The following is a 7377-nucleotide window of genomic DNA, read 5'->3' on the forward strand; positions in this document are numbered from 1 at the left end:
GATTTTTTCCTGGTATATTGAACCTATGTAAACAAAAACAGGGCACAAGCCTTGTTTACATGACAAAGAATTGCGAGTCCTGTATCTTGCTTAAAACTCAACGACTGGCACCCAAATTTCATTTGATCATTAGTAATGCATTCCTAAAGCATTGCAAATAACAAAAACATAAAAAATAAGATTTGACCAAAATCATGACCATGCCCCTTTAAGACATTCACTATAATAAAACAAACATTGCCTGGTTGGGAGGGTAACAGTTGAAATTGACACCTCCGAGATAACCATTGTCAACCTCCACTTTGCGTCGGATGACAATGGTTTTCGAGGGTATCAATTTTAACTGTTACCCTCCTAAGCAGGCACTATTTACATATTGGTACTTCAAATATGCACGGAAAACATTAAACACAAAATAGGAAAAGCTGTTTTACCTGCATCAATCCCTACAAAATAAAAAAAAATAAGAACCACTTGAAAACATCGTTGTAACAAGTCAATATTGTTTTGAAAACTGTTCAATTCTTACCATTACAAATCAAAAGAAGCAATTAAAATTATAAACATTCTATTGGTAAAAAAAACCCTATTAAATTCCATCCAGTTTTAAACAAGTTGAAAAAAACCCCAGAGACAGATGTAGCAAATTGCATTATTTATTTCTACAGGAAAATGATGTAGCATTTATTTTGGCATGATTGTAAATGATATGATGGGTACCTGATTTTAAACACTAAAACTAACACGTAAAATCTGATTTCTTCTGAAAATTATTTACAAACAACAAAAATAAACCAGCAACCATCAGTAAAATCTTAAACATGTAACAAAGCCTTGAATGATAATGTTATAAAAATGCAGCTCAGTTATATACTGTCTGTGTTTGCCTTATCGTTGCCAGGTGTGACTTTTAGACGGAGGCTCTATGAGCCTCCTCTATTGCTACCGGTCAGCTCAATGTGACGTCGATAGTGGATTTGACGGACACCACGTAGCGGCAAAAATTGCAATATTCGTTTGGGATTCATGTTTCAATATTATTATTGAAATAAATATCTTATTTGCAATTACAATGAATTGAACTACAGTGGGGCCTCAGATATCCGGACGCCAGATAACCGGACGCTTCAATTTACGGACGATTTTATTTGGGAACAGATTTTTTTATATGTTATTTCGTCTCATTTCTCCGGAATTCCGCGTTCCGGATCCGGACGGTCTGTTTTTACCACAAAATGCTGATTTACTACTTATCTTGCTTTATTTAACCGGACGGCTAAAATTTGATACCCTACTCAGTACAAAAGATTACCCCTGTCAATTAAGTTTCACACCTTTTTTACGTGCTAGACCCTCACGAGTAGCTTTTATAAACACACGGACTTCCCAAATCACTTTTAAAAATTGGAAAATTGCGAACAACAGTGTATCACACACATATCACGCTTGTACACAAAGAATTTAGCTAGATTCGGTTATCATTATATTGTCCGGTTAAAATTTCATGACAAAATAATACAATAAAGCAGAGTTCTTTATATCCAAAAACATTTATATCAACAGACAACTCTAGCATGTGTTGCTATATGGTATGAAAGGCAAAAAAAACACATAGTATCAACACTGGGAGCCATTGTGTACAAATGCATTATCATTCAAGACAACAATAGACACATTTCAGATATCCGGACGCTTCACCTATCCGGACGATTGGACTTGGGAACGAAAGCGTCCGTATAACTGAGGCTCCACTGTATACATTTAAGAAATGAACTCAATGTCTACCCAAGTTATACTCGTATAACCTGGGTTGGGGCAATTTACGCTTACTAATCCGCGAAGCGGATTATAAAAAAGCGTAAATTGCTCCAACCCAGGTTATACGAGTATAACTTGGGTAGATATTGAGTTCATTCCTTATAATTTAATTTTCTGGAATTTGCTGTACAAATTGAGTCCGTTTTACTTTTAGAAATGATATAAATCTGTTCAAAATTCAAACGTAACGTCAAGTGAATTAGTACGTTGGTGCATTGTGACGTGTCTTGTGACGTGCAAACCAGGTTATACAAATTTAACTAAATTTTTCTATCCAATCAAATGCCGCGTTACAACCAGAATTAAATTATATTGCGATAAATAAACATAATTTCTCTCGAAAATGTTAGTCCATATGTCAAATTCCAAGTAAGTATGAATATGCATGAGTTTAAGAATAGCAATGGTGTGTAATCGTTTAGTGGCTATAAATACTTTTTATACAGCTTCCTGTCCGTGACGTCAAATAATGAGGATTCCTCAAGAACATTCTTGTGTTGACCGAAATATCGAATAATTATGAGATTCAATGGATAAACACGGAGTGGTTCTTAGTCTGTATCGTATATTACTTGCGCATTATCAATTAATCTCCTGCGGAGATATATCTTTCTTTGTATAGCTACACCCCCGCCCCCGGCATCGATCCTTCAACAAGTTGAACCACTGCAATATGAACTTGAGTATTCCCCCAATTAAGTACCGTGATCGTACCATGGCACATTTTAGTTTCGTTTTACTTGGCATGCATACTAAACCTACTATAAGGATAGCGAAACAAATAAATTAAACATCCAGATTACACCCTTTAAAGCACCCCCCTCCCCCACACATTCAGCATAGGTAGAGTACCCAGGCCACATGTTTTGAAGCTTGATTAATCCTGCATTGTCTGACCAGCGCTGTCGATTTCAAAGTAAGTTGGGAAGTCAGTGTGTTTTTACCAGCTGATAAGAGAATTTCGCGTGAAAAAGGTGTAAACACATTTGACAGAATGTACATATTTTCTGTCAAAAGTGAAGTACGGGGTATTACAAGATCTACTGCGGTATATTATTTTAAATTAAGCTTTAAAGAGATATTTCAGCGAATTCTCTTCATCTTGGATATTTCCCATTTGAAACATAGTTAGATAAAAGAATAGAAGTCGTGCATATACTGAAAGATTGAATCTTTTTACAGCCAAAAAAAAAAAATTGCGTATTAGATATTTTTCCGAAATTCTAAATTTATATCTCTAAAAATTTGTTTACACCACAAGTAAAATCTGTATAAATTCGTAATATTTTCATCCCTTGCAGAAAGTCACGATGAAATGTTTACAGTTGATGCGCTAAACTGTTGATCAAAAGGCTGAGCTAGCAATATTTACTTTTTTGGACCGCCTGAAATGATTAAATCAACGGTAATTTTGAGCAAAATTGGGCAAAATGAGTTGTAGCGTCTCTTATATAATATGTTTTACGGTGCGACCGTTGGAGCGAGCGCAGCAGGTGATCAAAAATGAATTATGATAAATCAATAAAAATAAAAGTAGTGACGTAAAGTACACGTAAATGAAGAATGCAAAATAAAATAAATATACCAATTTTCCAGTAAATTTTTATTATTCATAATTGATAAGATTTTTTATTTATTTATATACCAATCTGATTAAAATCAGATCTTAATAACGCTCCGAAATTCTGAGAGTCGCTGAACAAAGTGTAGCGACATCCGAATATGTCGGAGCGGATCAAAAATATGATTTTGATCAGATTGTTTATATACTGGTCGCATGCCAGTATAGAATTTATCTCAGATAAAATGTTGTTGAATAATAAAGATTTTAACATAATGTTTTAACATAATATTTCCTCTTTTCTTGCAGCAGACATTTTTCTTAAACAAATAAAAATTGACTTATCACAGAATCCCCCCTCCCCCGTTTAAAAAGAAATCAAATTTACGTATAAAAATATTTGTTGATCACATAAGAAAAATGGATCCCCCGGTAGCATGTCATTTTGAGAGAGAGATAAATTGTGTAATTTCCAGAACATCATGCTTTTTAAGTAAACAATCAATATTTTTCGCGTAGTTTTTTCTAGTGTGTTTTCAAAGAGACAGACTACACTTGACGTGAACTTTGACGTCACAATAAGGGGAAACAACTCTAAGTAGTTATTGTAAATCTGCTGAAATATAAGTACCAAAATCTTCTCAAAATCTTGCAGAGCTAACGAATCGAGACATTTCTTCAGAGATAGGAAACAGCTGTAACTTGCTCTCATTTGGATGAATGCTCACATTTATTTTATTCACTGTAATTACGGTAATTTCCAGGAACGTTTTTTTTAAATGGGGCGTGGCAACATCATTCAAAAAATCTTCACAAGCAAAAAGAAAAATAAAATTCTCAAAATCAGGAAAATTCTAATCGGGGTGAGGAATGGGGAGTGCGTGGTATGCCTTTAGCTCTTTAGCTGCTCAAAAGTGTTACTCGAAAGGACGATAACTCTGTTAGTCTTAAAAGTAATGGAAATTGGCGTTGTGTTATTTACAATGCATGTACATAGTCTTTTATCTTGTTCTCGTGAGAGTGTGAAACGGGAAACCACAATTACAGGGAACTACTGGGACGATTAAAACAAGGCATTACTGGTCCGATTTACTGACGCCAAAAAAATCCGTTGAATGAATGTGCAAATAGTCCGAATTTTCTATTCACACACGCCTTGCCGGTAGAGCTCGCTTCGCGCCGGCGCTGCGCGCCGGCGAGCTGCGCTCGCTATAATTATATATTATCTCTATAACCTTTTGAAACGCTTAGGAATATATTTAATCACTCTCTACAATCGAATCATACATTCTGCAAAAGAAAAAGAACAACAAATAGGCGAGATTGAGACCATGCATTTTTACCTACATGTACATGTAACATTAGGGTTTTTTATAAGCATGAACGATTTATTTCATATGAAAAAGTTCAATGTTCAAAAGTTTTTATTGATTATATATCATAAATGTTCGTATATACTGTGAATCATTATTGTGAATCATTAGGTATAATACTAACTAACAGAATTTTTTTTGTTTGTAAATTGTTTTATCATATTCCATAAAAGCGCATAAATATGTTCACAAAGTAGTTTCTGTCCTGTAGTATTTAGTATTGCAAACTCTTAATTGATACTCTAAACCTTCCATACCTTACAATTTGAAGAAGAAAAAAACACTATTATTTTGGGGAGTTGATTTTTATCAACTCTTCTATGCCGATACTCTGGCAAACCGGAAGTGAAACTGTGTTTGGACCTTACCACAGATCATCACCGCAGACAAAACCTTGATCTAAAAAATAATCGATAAATTCGATGTAATGCATTCTGAAGCATTAAATATTATTATAGTTAAATAATGCTTGGATCCATATAATGTTCCAGAAATATCTACATTACTGATACATAGTTTGGTGGAATTTATTTTATCTTAAAATAGTTCGCAACATGATTCATATGATATGATGTTTTCCTAGAATTCTTAAAATTGTCGAAAAAGCCCGAAAATTCATATTATGAAAATATGCGTTTTTCAATTACGGATAAGAAACTACTCGGCATGCGAAATTACATATCGTTGATTTTAAGATAAACATCAATCGATGAAATCAACTCCCGTTGGTACTTCAATACTTGGAATTATTGGATTAATCTCCTCTGCAATGATGCCTCCGTCTCTCAGTACTTTCAGTACTTTGATATACATATTGTACTGACCAATCTTCAACCAATCGGAGAGTTCAAAGGAAGCACTTCCGTGTGAATTGTCAAGCCATTTATAGATTATGAAAGGTCAACTGATAGATTGATTTGTCTAAATGAATATCACTCAGAATATTCGAATGCCATGAAATGGAATTTACTTTTCTCTCCGAGTACCTAAACTCCATCACCATATGCAGAAAACAACCCAAGCTGCTTTGGAAATTAGTTTTTGTGGTTTTGTCATTTGTATTCACTAAACATAACCTAAAACATTATAATTCATAACATTATCCATAACAAAACATTTGTTTTGTTATTATCATTCAAATAACCATACCGACTACAACTTTATGACACGAGATCATTTCTAATAAACATGACTCAGTCCCTCACATGATCTTTGATATACCAAGGAATAAAATCTAATTACTAATCTAACCTGAATCACATTTGTATCTAGTCATACCTTTGATAAATAAAAATGGTTTATGAAAATAAAATGACAGTTTGTGTTAAAGAAATAAAAGGACCGCCAAAATAAATCTTGAGCCCTAGTAGTAACAATCATTATGAACTTATTAGAATGTGTGGATTCGTTTTGATATATTTCCTGACATATTTCAAATAGTTTATATTATTGATATATACATTAATAGATCAGTATCATATTGTACATCTAATTGTATTGTATGCACGTGTACATACCCTACATGACCGATTTGATACTATCTCCCAGTTTAATGCACTAACACTAATGCAGACTGAGAAAAATGTATTAAAAGCCTTAATCAAAAGTGTATTAGAAGTAGAATCGTTCATCGTAAGGACTCTAAATGAATGCCCACTGCAAATTATCGAAAGGCGCACATAATCATGGAATTGATTTTTTATAATTATAGGTTCAGATAACGAATTAAGAAATAAACAAAAATAGATAGTGATTTTAACATTCAGAATCAACACTCAAATGAGCTGATCAAGCTCTGATCAATTTTTTTTCCTTTGCGACTAAAAACATTAAAACTTCAATCTTTAACTTCATTATCAATGTTAAGCTGTCTTGGATCTATTTGACGACAACCACTAAAATACGGTGCTGTATGAATCAACCAAAAATATCTTCATTCCATGTTCTTCTTAAAAGATTTTTTACATAATTGACAATGGTGTTCAATATCATAAATGATGCATTTTGGACGACATATGTACTTTGAGGTCACGTGACGTGCGTATCCTAACAATGCAAACGATCTAGTTAAATCGCATCGGCTACTACATTAGTATATTAATAATATTTCATATACTTTGATGCTATTGTTTGGGCTCTAAATAAATATTTTGTTTATTTAAGATACCTTTAAGATGTTTCGCCATATCATCAAAATAAGACACATTTTTACTTATAAAAAGAGATTAACAAAACATTGGGGTAAATCTGCAGGTTTCGAAACCTGATTCACATGAGCACACATTATATACCTCTTTTACCTAAATATTCTAAAAATTTACTGATCGTTCAACTGCACCAAGCTGTTTAACATGCATTAACGTCTCATATTTCAGTTGTTACAACACGACAGGGAAAGGATCCGAAACGTTGATTTATAAATAGTAATTTACGTTAAACGAAGCTTTAAATTGATACTGAATAATGATATGAATGAATCTTATTCCTCTAGCATTAACAACACCATCCTTTTAAAGAAAACAATTATAACTGTTTCAATAAAAGTCACTTTCAACGTTACGATGCATTTCCTGAGAACTGTCGAATGGAATGCAGATCGTATCGTCAAATATGATAATGACGTCA

The sequence above is a fragment of the Magallana gigas genome, chromosome 1 (genome assembly GCF_963853765.1).
Source record: "Magallana gigas chromosome 1, xbMagGiga1.1, whole genome shotgun sequence".
NCBI lineage: Eukaryota > Metazoa > Mollusca > Bivalvia > Ostreida > Ostreidae > Magallana > Magallana gigas.